This window comes from Armigeres subalbatus, chromosome 3, assembly GCF_024139115.2.
Source record: "Armigeres subalbatus isolate Guangzhou_Male chromosome 3, GZ_Asu_2, whole genome shotgun sequence".
Classification (NCBI taxonomy): domain Eukaryota; kingdom Metazoa; phylum Arthropoda; class Insecta; order Diptera; family Culicidae; genus Armigeres; species Armigeres subalbatus.
The window spans coordinates 173,456,614-173,469,311 of record NC_085141.1 but is presented as its reverse complement, the minus strand read 5'-3'; the positions used below and the strand labels follow the sequence as shown (position 1 = coordinate 173,469,311).

Below are 12,698 nucleotides of genomic sequence, written 5' to 3'. Positions count from 1 at the left end.
GTTGATATTGATATTTGAGTTTTTTATTCATTGATAATTGCACAGTAGGAATGATTACCCAACCCCTGTCATCTCTGTCATACTTGGTTGATTTATTGCTCATTTTTGCTAAATCGATCAACGATGACTGCAGCAGAGATGACAGACTGAGGCTGTTGTGAATTTATGAAAAATTGACACCCATTATTTCTGTTTGAATATTACTTTCGTTCTGCCTACTAATAGTCCTAATAGCCCTAGCTAGAATAACTTTTAATCAAAGAAATTTTTCCCAACGAAAGTCTCTCCAGAGTCCACTAATGAATTCATTGAATGAATCGAAATTCGCGCGCCACAACACAGTTTTCTCACAAAGCTGATAGCTCGTGAGAATCGCTTACCCATCGCATGGTCCACGCACGTGCCGGTCTCGCCGATCAGCGAAGATTCAGCGCCTCTCGCGCTCTCTTACGACGGCGACACAAGGTGGAACGATTCTTGTGATGTGAGTAGCTCCCCCGATGATGTAGAGCCGCTGGTGTGCCTACTAACGCAGCACGCGGTGGATCCTCACAAGCAAACAGAAAATGAATGACGATGGTGTCCCCAAGGGTAGAGACATAAACGAATTTAGTAAACAACGCCTTCCCTGGTCGTCGCGGCAGCCGCCCATCTATCGCCAACCATCGCATCGCTGCTCGTGCAACAACGGTGCTGCGGATTGTCGGCGATATTGGTTCAGTCAGTCATCGCTAGGTTCCGATGCCGACCGGTCGTTTGCTCACTAGGCAGCAGTATAGTTATTGATTGTTGTTAGTCGCGTCCACTACGGAGGATCAGTGGGCAGGACTTGGACAGAAGCATTTAGTCGCGTGTGCTGGCTAAGCTGAGTGCATTTAGTTCAGTAGTTTATGGTTCATATTTCAGCGGGGAGTTATCTGTGGACGCATCGCGGTTGTAAATATGGGGATTGGTTGGATGGAGTTGCAATAATCGTCACATCATCGCACAGTGGTAAAAAAAAGTTAAATTGGAAAGTAGTGTTCGTTTTGAATTTGAGAGTGAAACCGTGATATTCAGTGTTTTCTGGGAGAAGTGCTAAACTGAAGCTATCATAACTACAGTGAGTTTTACTGAAATTGTTAAAAACGTTTTTTCTTGTCTTCTATTAAAGATGTTTAAATATGTAAAAGTTAATTAAAAACTAAGAGGCGATTTGCTTCGTGTGCACCGGAAAAAATCTAAAATATTATCGGTGAAAAGAATGGATGCTTGATTTAAATTATTCGCAAAAGACACAAGAATAGTCAAATACGAATAACAGATAAGGCACATAAAGAGAATTCTCGCAATGCTAGTTCGACTTATTTGAAAAATTGAGCTAGATTTTGATACTCAACTTCCAGTTTAGAACAGCGTGGTACCATAATATTAATACAGCTTTTTGTTCAGTAATACGGCAACAAAATTTCATACTTCCTAATGATCAACAAAATTGGTTGAAATTGGTACAAGAATAACATTTGTTTTACGAATATCCGGTTACTTCAAATTAAGCAAGTGAATCGTCGTTTAGCTGAAACTCGTGGAGCACTAAACGTTGTCATTATATAGAATTTGTTTTACGGTTTCTCTTCGTTTGCAAAAGTTTAATGGTGATCATCTTGGTAATTAGCATTCCTTGTTTGCTCAGATGTTACGGGTAGATTATTTTAGGCGGTTTTAACGGTAAAAAGTACGTTTCCAGTATACATAAAAACCAGAATGCAAATTCACTTTGAGTTTGAATCAATCTGAAGATGTATCACGGTGTTCAACGTTTTGTGCACAGTAACATTCTGTTTAAAACCATCTTTGATGTTTAACCCTCTAACGCCCAAGACCACCTTTAGACGATTTTGATTATTTCTTGTAATTTTCAATTGATCAGATTTCGAAAAGTTTTTGATGTTGATCAATAATATAAACTTCAATGCATGTGATCAAATGTGGTTTAAAGTCAATTTTCAAAGTTCTACAATTTTTTTTGAAAAAAAATATTTAAAATTGAGTAATGTTTTGTGCCTCCGTATTTTCGCTCGTATACCTTTGAAGAGTGAAATATTTACAGTTTAGTATTTTTCTAAAACTAACCTAACCTTTTTAAAAACTAACTTTCAATAGTAGGTTATAGAGGTGGATGTTGCACTCTAAAATATGTATTCAACTCGTACACGGAAAATGAAAAAATAGCTCTGTAAATATAAAAATTGCAATAAGTCAGCATTGAATAGGAATTTTCAAACTCTAAATATGTTAAAAAATCAAAAATGATTAACAGTTTCAAGAAATTATTTGATTAGATAAAAACTTGAAAAACAAAATTCTAAAAAATCACAATGTGAAATTGATTAAATTGCGAATTAAAAATTGTTATTGCCCAAACCGTTTTTAGATCGATTTTAGGAAGCAAAATAGTGATTTTGAGCGAAAACAAAAATTTGGGTTGTAGAGAGTTAAGGAAATAGCTGAGAGCGTCTTGGGATTTTATTTCTTCTGAGAATCGTTAAATAAGGTAGGCTCCAAATTTTATCGAATCTCACTATACTGAACGGAATTTCCCCAAATAAGAGATAATGAGCGTCCGCTGTGACGTCTACCTTCGGTACTGTGCACAGAGATGCCAAACATGTCTGTATTATTTATACTGACATTTGATGTTGTATACAGGTACCATACATATTATAGGCATTGTACAGACTTGATTGAAGTTACAGACGTTTACAGACATTTGTTGTTTTCGAACACTTTGGGCTTCCAAACAGAATCCTGTTGCACTTTCCAATTGAACCATTTTGGGTTTTCAAACAAAATTGTTATGCGACTTTGTTCGGAATTCTAAAAGGTATCATTTTGGAATTCCGAATGGAGCCTTCTTGGCATTTGAACAGGATTCCTTTTGGTTCCTAAAAAGAATCCTTTTAGAATTCCATACGGAAAGATTCTTTGGTTCCTTTTGGAAGCCCAAAAAGATTCCATTCAAAAGCCCAAAATGATTCCGTTCGAAAGCCCAAAAGAATACCTTCAGGGTGCCTACATAATTATATAAACTTCTGGGTTTACTAACGGAATCCCTTCGAGCTTCTGAACGAATTTCTTCTGGGCTTTCGAAAGGAATCTATCTGGGCTTCCCAAAGAAATCCTTTTGGACTTCCAAACGAAATTTTGATAGGATTCTAAAGAAAATCATTCTAGAAATCTGAACGGAATGCTTTTGTTCTTCCGAACGGAATACTTCTATACTTTCGAAAGGAATACTTTTGGACTTTCGAATGGAGCGTTCTAGGCTTCTGAACGGATTTTTTTCTGCTTCTAGACAAGGGATTCCGATTAGAAAACTTATGGGATTTCCTACCAAAGCCCTGAAAATATTTTGTTCAGAAACAATTCGAAATCCCAGAAGAGTTCCTTCCGATAGCCAAAAAGAGCTCCATTCAGAAAACCAAAAAATATTGGTCCTTTCTCTGGGTTCCCGAACGAAATTGTTTAGGATGCTGAAAGGGACTCTATTATATTTCTGAACGAAATTCTTTTGGATTTCACTTTCAAACGGGGTCCCTTTAGACTTTCAAAAGAAATACTTTTGGAATTCCGAACGGAGCCATCTGGGCTTCTGAATGGATTTTTTTCTGTTTCTGTACTAGAAATACCAAATCTATATCCGTTTGGAATTCTGTTGCCCAAATAGATTCCGTTCAAAAGCCGAAAGGATTTTATTCGAAAGCGCCAAAAGTATTGGTTCGAAAGCTCAAAAAGAGTTCCGTTCAGGAGCCCAAAAAAGTTCGAAAGACCAAAGGTTCGTTTGTAAACCCAAAAGACGTTCGTTTTGTTCTTTGGGTGTCCAAATGGAATTATTCCTTCTGTGCCTCTCCTCCGAACCGATCTCTAATTTTCTATTTTCGGTATAATTATTCACCAATCAAAAACCTTGTCCCATTTTCTATGATTTTCACCCCATCTAAGCTTCACTTCAAGAACCAAATGGTTTGGAAAGGTTTAATCTACCATAATTTAAACAAGCTTCTTTTTATCATCATTATAGATATTTGCAGCCCTATGCTGGGTTATCTCTTATAAACAAACTGTGAAAATACCTTGATTGGTATTATTATAATGTAAACCAACAACAAAGCACAAATGTTGTGAATAAGTCTTGCCCTGCGCTGTGCATTTCCACAGTCATATCATAAATGAATGTATTCTTTCTAATATTACACCCGACTAGTAGATGGTAGCAGATTTATATCAAAACTTGTTATTCTGTTACATTTTTTTTAACAAAATTTGTTGTTAATCGTACCATTAATAGTTAAAATAATAAGAGTTGTAACAACATTTCTAATTTTAACAAAAGCGTGAATGAATATGTTTCCAATTAAAAAAATATATAACTTGATGTGTCATAAGAAAAGTGAAGAAAATAACTAAAATTATTACAAAAAAATAGAAAAGAACAAAGTTATCACTGGATTTGTTAAAGTATTTCTGTTCATAATAGTTGTATCACATTTTGTTATAATCTTGTTATGACGATCTTGGAATTTCGAATAGACTTTTGTTGATTCCATAGACTCCGAGATAACCTCTGTATCTCCACGATAATTGCAGTATAAAGCATTGTGTTATTCATCTCAAATATCTCTCTAAACGTTGTCGTACTGTAGACATCGAATTCGGATTGATTCAAACCTTCGTTAAAGCCACAAATCAAACACAAAAATTTAACTCCCTAGAGGTTATGGTGCCCTGCTCTTTTATTCTTAAAATGTTATGAAAAAAGACATTAAAGAGGTCGAAATTTGGTGAAATATTGAAGATTTTTTTGAATTTCCGAAGAATTTGTGGATTAATATTCGTAAAACATCCCGTTGAAACTCCAGCGAATTTTTCGTGGAAATACCAATGATTTTCTTGAGAATTCTATAAAAGTTCCCATTAAGTGTAAACTGAGAAAAGCTTAAAAAAAATCCCGTTAAAATTATAAGAATATCCTTCGAAATTTCTGAAATATTCTCGTTGAAATCCTAAGCAAATTCCCGTGGTAATACTGAAGATTCTGACGAATTTAAGAGCTCATTTCGGAAAATTCTCCCGAGTAAATTCTAAAGAATTTTTAATGAAAATAAAAAAACATTATCCATGCAAATTTTGAGCTAAAAAACTCTAAAAAAATTGCCGTAGAAAATCTGTAGGATTTACGGTTGCAGTTTAAAGAATGTCGTTCGCCAAACCAGGTCATTTGGCTGAAAAAGTCGTGTGGTCGAATAGGTTATTTGGTCTAAAATGCGGTTTGGTCAACATGATAGTTTGGCAGAAAAGACCATTTGGCCATAGTAGTCATTTAGTCGAAAGTCGATCTTCATCCAAACGATATCTTCGTCGAACGACACTTTCGGCCGATTTACCTGTTCCTCCCAATGGACGGGCTTGGTGGTGTATGGCTACCGCTTCTGCCTCATATACAGAATGTCGTGGGTTCAATCCCAGACCCGTTCCATTCCGCTATTTTGTATATCTTCTACATATATAAAACAAAGTTGGCATTTGTACGACCGCGCATCACTCAAGAAGAGACAGCCCAATTTTTGCTAATCCATATTCGTTTTCTTTTTCTTTTTACGAGGAAAAATGTTATGACAAAATTGGAATGCTTTGAATATCAAAACTCAATCTTTTCGATGAAATGATTTTTCGTACAATTTGCATTGAATTTTAAAATTTTGATCATCTATATATAAAACAAAGAATGTAAAAAATGAGACATCATTCTGAAGAACCGATGTGTTTTCTAAATAAATTGTGGGCGCAATAAAATTGTATCAGAAAATTAATAAATTTTTGGCGAGACAAAGTTCACTGGGTCAGCTAGTTTTCATATATTTCTCATGTTCCAGCAATCGCTATAACTGGAAATTGACTTCATACCGTTTCCATCTTTTTCCCATCAATCTACAACTTCAATAATTCTAGCAGTAACTGTTAGAATTCGAGATGTACGTAAGCTCGTTTTGTCATAAACATTATAACATCGATGAGAAGACCACTCTTAAATCATTCCCATCGCATTTGCCAACCCGTTAAGGACAATCCTTCTTCTTCTTCTTCTTCATTATTATTACATCCCCAACAGGAACATTCCACCTCGCTGCTTAGTGTTCATTAAGCACTTCCACAGTTGTTAACTGCGAGGTTTCTAAGCCAAGTTACCATTTTTGCATCCGTATACCATGAGGCTAACACGATGATACTTTTATGCCCAGGGAAGTCGAGATAACTTTCAATCCGAAAATTGTCTAGACCGGCACCGGGAATCGAACCCAGCCACCTTCAGCATGGTCTTGCATTGCAGCCGCGCATCGTACCGCTAGGCTAAGGAGGGCCCCATAAGGACACTCCTCATGGAATCCAAATTTAAAAGTACTCGCGTTTTCGAGGGCACACCACTCAATACGGAAGCAACATGAGGATTGTCCGTAATCTAGCCTCTCAGCCATAGAACATGCTTTATAAATTCTTTTCCATCACCGATAGACCATAAGCACATAGCTGGCCCCATTATCTTCTTCTATATATATAAAACAAAGTTGGCATTTGTACGACCGCGCATCACTCAAGAATAGACAACCCAATTTTTGCTAATTTATATCCCTTTTCTTCTTCTATTTACGAGGAAAAATGTTAAAATGAAATGGAATACTTTAAAGATCAATGCCCAATCTTTTCGTTAAAATGATTTTTCGTACAATTTTGCATGATTGTTTTCAATTTTGATCATCTATATATAAAACAAAGTTGGCATTTGTACGACCGCGCATGACTCAAGAATAGACAGCTCAATTTTTGCTAATTTATATCCCTTTCTTTTTTTATTTACGATGAAGTTGAAAAAAATTGACAATCGAAATAAAATCTCTCCGATGAAATGGTTTGTCGTGCTTTTTGTATGATAATTTCAAATCATGTCATCTAAGTTGAAATTATCATCAGATAACGGAAAGATCGATTTTTGTTAATTTTGGATTGGCTACTAAATTAATTTGAAAAGTGTCATGATAAAATAATGTCAAAAAAGGAAAAATTATTTTGAACACCCGGTTTGTTTTTTAGATAAATTGTGTACATAAAAAAATATATCAGCAAATTGATCAGTTTTGGGCGAGACAAAGTTCGCCGGGTCAGCTAGTTGACTTTATAAAAACACTTGAGGTCTCAGACTGTACACATCGATCGTATGCCCCATCCATTGGTTCCTTGGGCAATTTCGATTGTCCTAGTCAGTCACGAAGTAACAACTATGCAATGTATTGCAATGTATCATGCTCATGCTCATGCAAATTACCTGTTTGTCTAAACAGCGTTTTCGACCAAATGACTTGTTAGAGCAAACGACATTTTCGGTCAAATTACCAGCCGTATGTCACTTATGGCCAAATCATTTTCGACCTTATAACTATTTCGGCTGAACCCTAAATCCGGCCGGATTACTTTCGGCTCAACGTGTAATATTAGGCCAAGTGGCATTCAAACATATGGTTTTCCGTCGGATGACTTTCGGCCATCCTATGGAAAGTGCCGTTTGGCCGAACAAGCCGTTAGGCAGAAACTCAATACACAATAGATTTTCAACCATCCACACGTCCAGTTTTTGAGATAAACGGATTTTAATTTGCAAAAGTACGTATTTTCATAGAAATTCAATTTCGTCTTCTCGCTTTAAGAATCAAGTTTGCATTGCATAGAATGGGCCTTAGAAAAGACATATGGGTTGTTGAATTTTATTAGACAAGTACATTTGTTGTAAAAAAAACGGATTTTAAATAACAAAAGTACGTATTTTCATAGAAATTTGGTTTCTTTCCACTGCAAAGCTGAAATTCTGCTTCTCACTTTGAGAATAAAGTTTGTATTTTGTAGAATGGGCCTTGTAGAATGCATGTGGGTTGTTGGATTTTATTTGGCACGTTTAATGGTTGTGAAAACGAAATTTAATTAGCAAATGTACGTATTTTCAAAGGAATTTGTATTCTCTCCTCTGCAAAGTTGAATTTCGTCTTCTCACTTTGAAAATTAAGTTTGCATTTTATAAAATGGTCCTTGTAGAAAGCATATGGGTTGCTGGATTTTATTTCGAATGTACATGTGTTGTGAAAAACGGAATTTAATTAACAAAAGTTCGTATTTTCATAGAAATTTGGTTTCTTTTTTTTAAAAAGCTGCATTTCAGCTCCTCACTTCGAGAATAAAGTTTCAATTTTGTAGAATGGGGCTTGTAGGATGCATGTGGCTTGTTGGATTTTATTTGGCACGTTCATTTGTTTGTTGTTCATTTGTCGTGGGCGGCTACAAAGCAAGACCATGCTGAGAGTGGCTGGGTTTGATTCCCGGTGCCGGTCTAGGCAATTTTCGGATTGAAAATTGTCTCGACTTCCCTGGGCATAAAAGTATCATCGTGTTAGCCTCATGATATACGAATGCAAAAATGGTAACTTGGCTTAGAAACCTCGCAGTTGATAACTGTGGAAGTGCTTAATGAACACTAAGCTGCGAGGCGGCTTTGTCCCAGTGAAGGGATGGAATGCCAATAAAAAGAAAAAAAAATGTTGTGAAAATTTCGTCTTCTCACTTTGAGAATGAAGTTTGCATGTCATAGAATGGGCCTTGTAAAAGGCATATAGGTTTTCTGGATTTTATATGGATCATACATGTGTTGTGAAAAGGGGATTTAAATTCACAAAAGTGCGTATTTTCATAGAAATTTTGTTTCTTGGTTACTTTGGTAATTTGGTTACTCTCTCTGCAAAGCTGAATGTCAGCATCTCACTGTGTGAAAAAAGTTTGAACATCATAGGATGGGCCTCGTAGAACGCACAGGAGTTGTGCAAAATATAATGCAATAACCCATATGCATTCTGCAAGGCCCATTCTAATAAAATGCAAACTGTGAAAAGCCGGAATTCAGCTTTGACGAACAGAGCAACTAAGGGGATGTCCATATACCACGTGGACAGTTAAGGGGGGACGGGGGTATGGCGAATGTCCACGGTTCATACAAATTTTTGAAAGTTTGTATGAGCAACTGTCCACGCGGGGGGAGGGGTATCTAAAACTGATCAAAACCTGTCCAAAACTGATCAAAACTGATGGTATATGGATATTCCCTAAGTTTCCATGAAAATACGTACTTTTGTTGATTGAATTCCGTTTTCCACAACAAATGTACTTGCCAAATTAAATCCAACAAACCATATGCATTCGGTAAGGTCTATTTTACGATATACAAACTTTATTCTACAAACAGCTTTGCAGAGCATAGAAACCAAATTTCTATGAAAAAAAGAAACTTTTGTGAAATAAATTCCGTTTTCACAACAAATGAACGTGTCAAATAAGATTCAACAACTTACTTGGATCATGTACGATTTCTTTCATATAATTCAAACTTCATTCTCAAAATTAGAAGCCGAAGACCAGCTTTACAGAATAGAGAAACCATATTCCCATGAGAATACGTAGTTTTGTGAATTTAAACTCGTTTTTCTCAAAAACTGGACGTGTTACAAAAATACATGAATACAGTGAAGAAAAATCTTTTAAGTACACTGAAAATGGTTGGAGGGAATAAAACACTGTTGACTAGTGATTGGCCGAAAACTTCGTTTGGCTGACCTGATCCAATTTGCCGAAAGAGCCAATTTGCCGAAAATATCATTTGGTTAAAGGATTCTGCATTCTGTACCATATTACCCGTTCAACAAATTACATTTTCGGCCATACCCCGTTTGGCCACATGGCCCTTCCTGTCAAACGAAAATTTCAGCAAAATTACCAGTTCGGTCGTACATATGTCCCTTCAGAAGTACGTCACTTTCGGTCAAATAACATTTTCGGCCAAACCTTCAATCTGGCTAGATGACTTTCGGCTCAATTCGGCCATATGGCCTTCCGCCGAAAAACTTTCAGCCAAACTACGGGAAGGGGCTTTTGGTCGAGCAAGCCTTTAGGCCGAAACCCGAAAGTTGTTTGGCCGAATATGTCATTTAGCCGAACAAACCATTAGGCCGAAACCCATCTGGCCGAAAATTTCATTTGGCCAAAATGAACATCCGCCAAAAATGTCGTTCGACGGAACTGGACATTTGGCCGGAAAAATAGTTTGATGGAAATGGTCGTTTGGCAGAAAGAGTCATTCGGCTGAGAATGTCATTTGGTTGAAATGGACATACGACGTTTGCCGTTCGACTGATCTAATCCAATGGCCGAAAATTATGAAATTACAGGTCTAACGGCGGCGTACATTATATCGTGGATCAAACGTTCAAGCTCCTTGGCAAGGCAACGCGGAATGGAAATGGGACGATAGTTATCGACGTGGCGAACTACGAGAACATCTGTGCATCGTGAATATAATACGGAAGGTGGATTGTTCGATTTCAGACCTTTGAAAGCATTAGCACAATAACCTGATAACATCTACTGCGGGGAATGTTTAATATCGCAGGATGGAAGCGTGTTTAATTGGAGAATTTTGCGAAGTGCTCGGCAGAATCGAAAAGGTCGGGGCTGATTTCGTCACCAAAAGACGATTTCGGCGGCATATAGTGTTTGTTTTTACCTTTCTCGTACACCAAAGCGTAACGAAAAGGCTATATATTCCCTTCAAATACGATTTTGCTCCACGAATTGAGATGATGTATGTCTGTTTTTTTTTTTTTTTTTTTTCTTCCTAAACAATGGAGGGGGAATCTGCTCAACAGACATCCTGGGTTGACCAGGAAGAGCTGGGTTAGGGGCCACCTCCAATGAGGGAGGCAGGGCTGCATCCCCGACCAGCTAAACCGTTTCCATTGCCGCCAAGCCCATCGTCCCTTCGGTACAACCAGAAAGTAATGCTTCAAAGGGGGGCCAGTGCATGACGCACCCTCGAGGTTAGCTGCGTGTCCTTGCAGCATCGAACATCGTGACTCGCTTTTTAGAAGAACACCATGGTATCGTGCCAGCGCATTGCCGGCTTTCCAGGTGGCCTTACCACGCCCTATGTCCTCGGAAGGTGGGCAGGGTCGACTTCGCGCCTGCTTCCCTCTGCACGACTGGTATCAAGAATGATGATGCCGCGTGCACCCCAAATTGACCTTTCTGCGATAGGGCCTATTCGCCAGCACACAGAGGGACTTGCCAACGCGGTGCCTACGCCTACCCCAGCCTTGACGAGGACCCCTTTCCGTCCTCGGGCTCGGAACCCGCCCGGTTGACCGACGCCGCGAAAGCGACGATACCATGTTGTTCTTCGCGCGGCCACTTGTTCGATAAAAGGATCGAGTTCGACCACAGAGCATGACCACCGGTATGACCCATGAAGCCGACTCCGATCCCTTGGACCACCTCTTATTTGCGCCTGAACTAGCCATCCTTGAGTCCACGCGCCACCTTCTGTGTAGCTCCGAGACGATTTGGGCGATAGCCGATAAAACGGCGTTCCAGCCAACTTCGTCTTTACACATCCTCCGAACTAGGTTGTCCGGGGTAGTGTCCAGACCACATGTGGCAAGCATGTGGTCACGCATTGCGCGAAAACGTGAGCACACGAACAACACGTGTTCCGCCGTTTCCTCTAAACCTGCGCACACCAAACACTCGGGCGAAGCCGAGCAAGCCAGCTGCTTTACCTGCACTTTGATTTTGCAGCACGCTTAAACGCCGGGCACATCGAGCCCCCCATGGGGTGCTTGCTGTTCACAGCTTTGCTGGAACAAATCAAACAATTGGGAGGGTTCGTGCAGCATTGTGCCTTATGTCCCTCCAATCCGCAGCGTCGGCAGAGATTGCTTCTGTCAGGGCCTTTGCAGTCCCATTGCTTGTGCCCCGGTTCCAGGCACTTGAAGCAAACTTCGGGTTGCTCGTATATGCGCACAGGGCATACCGACCATCCCACCTTGACGCTCCCTAACTTGACTACCTTGACGTCCGCTGCAGATAGCCGAACCAATGCTACCTGCGTCCCTGCCGGACCTTTCCGTAGCCGAACGGCTGCGGTGGGCGTCTCCACTTCACACTGTCGCCGCAGTGCCGTGACGAGCTCTTCGACTTCAGTGATCTCGTCCAGGTCTTTAACCCTTAGATTCACCTCCGTCGTGAGTGCCCTCACCTTGACCGTCTCGCCTAGGACCTCCTCCGCCAACTTCTTGTAGGCGGCGCCCTTTTGCGAGACGCCCCGCTTCAGCTCGAGTATCATCTCGCCCATCCGGGTACGTCTTATTCGACGTACGTCGGCGCCGAGTTCACCGAGCTTGACGTCACTCCTCATCGCCTTCAAAACATCCGAGTACTTAGCCTCGTCCGCCGTGATGACTATGGCATCGCCCCTGGAGCGATTGGCGCCTACCCTAGACTTCTTGCTACCCTCATTCGCCTGGGCCTTCTTTTCGGCCCTTGACGTCTTCGGTTTCCTCTTGTTCTTGACCAGGGTCCAGGAGGCGTCATTCCCCTCTATTTCCCTGGTCTGGTGCGGCTGAGAACTTTCAGATTGCCGTAACCCCTTACCACCGTCTTGCCTGAGTGGACGGACCTTTCCAGGTCCTTCCTCCCCCGGTTTTGGAGGTACCTGACCGGGGTTCAGCTTCCCAGCCCCACTACCCTTGTTCGGGGTAGTAACCTTCCGCGTTTTGGAGCGGCCCCCAGGGAGC

General features: G+C 39.9%; 1 protein-coding gene across 1 annotated transcript in view; it reads left to right on the top strand.

Annotated features, from left to right (window-relative positions):
• The first annotated feature begins 728 nt into the window (after positions 1-728).
• Positions 729-12,698, top strand: part of LOC134225100 (atrial natriuretic peptide receptor 1) — a 187,217-nt gene continuing 175,247 nt past the window's right edge. The window contains exon 1 of the mRNA XM_062704883.1: positions 729-993. The gene's annotated coding sequence lies outside the window, so the exon portion shown is untranslated. The remainder of the gene's footprint in view (positions 994-12,698) is intronic.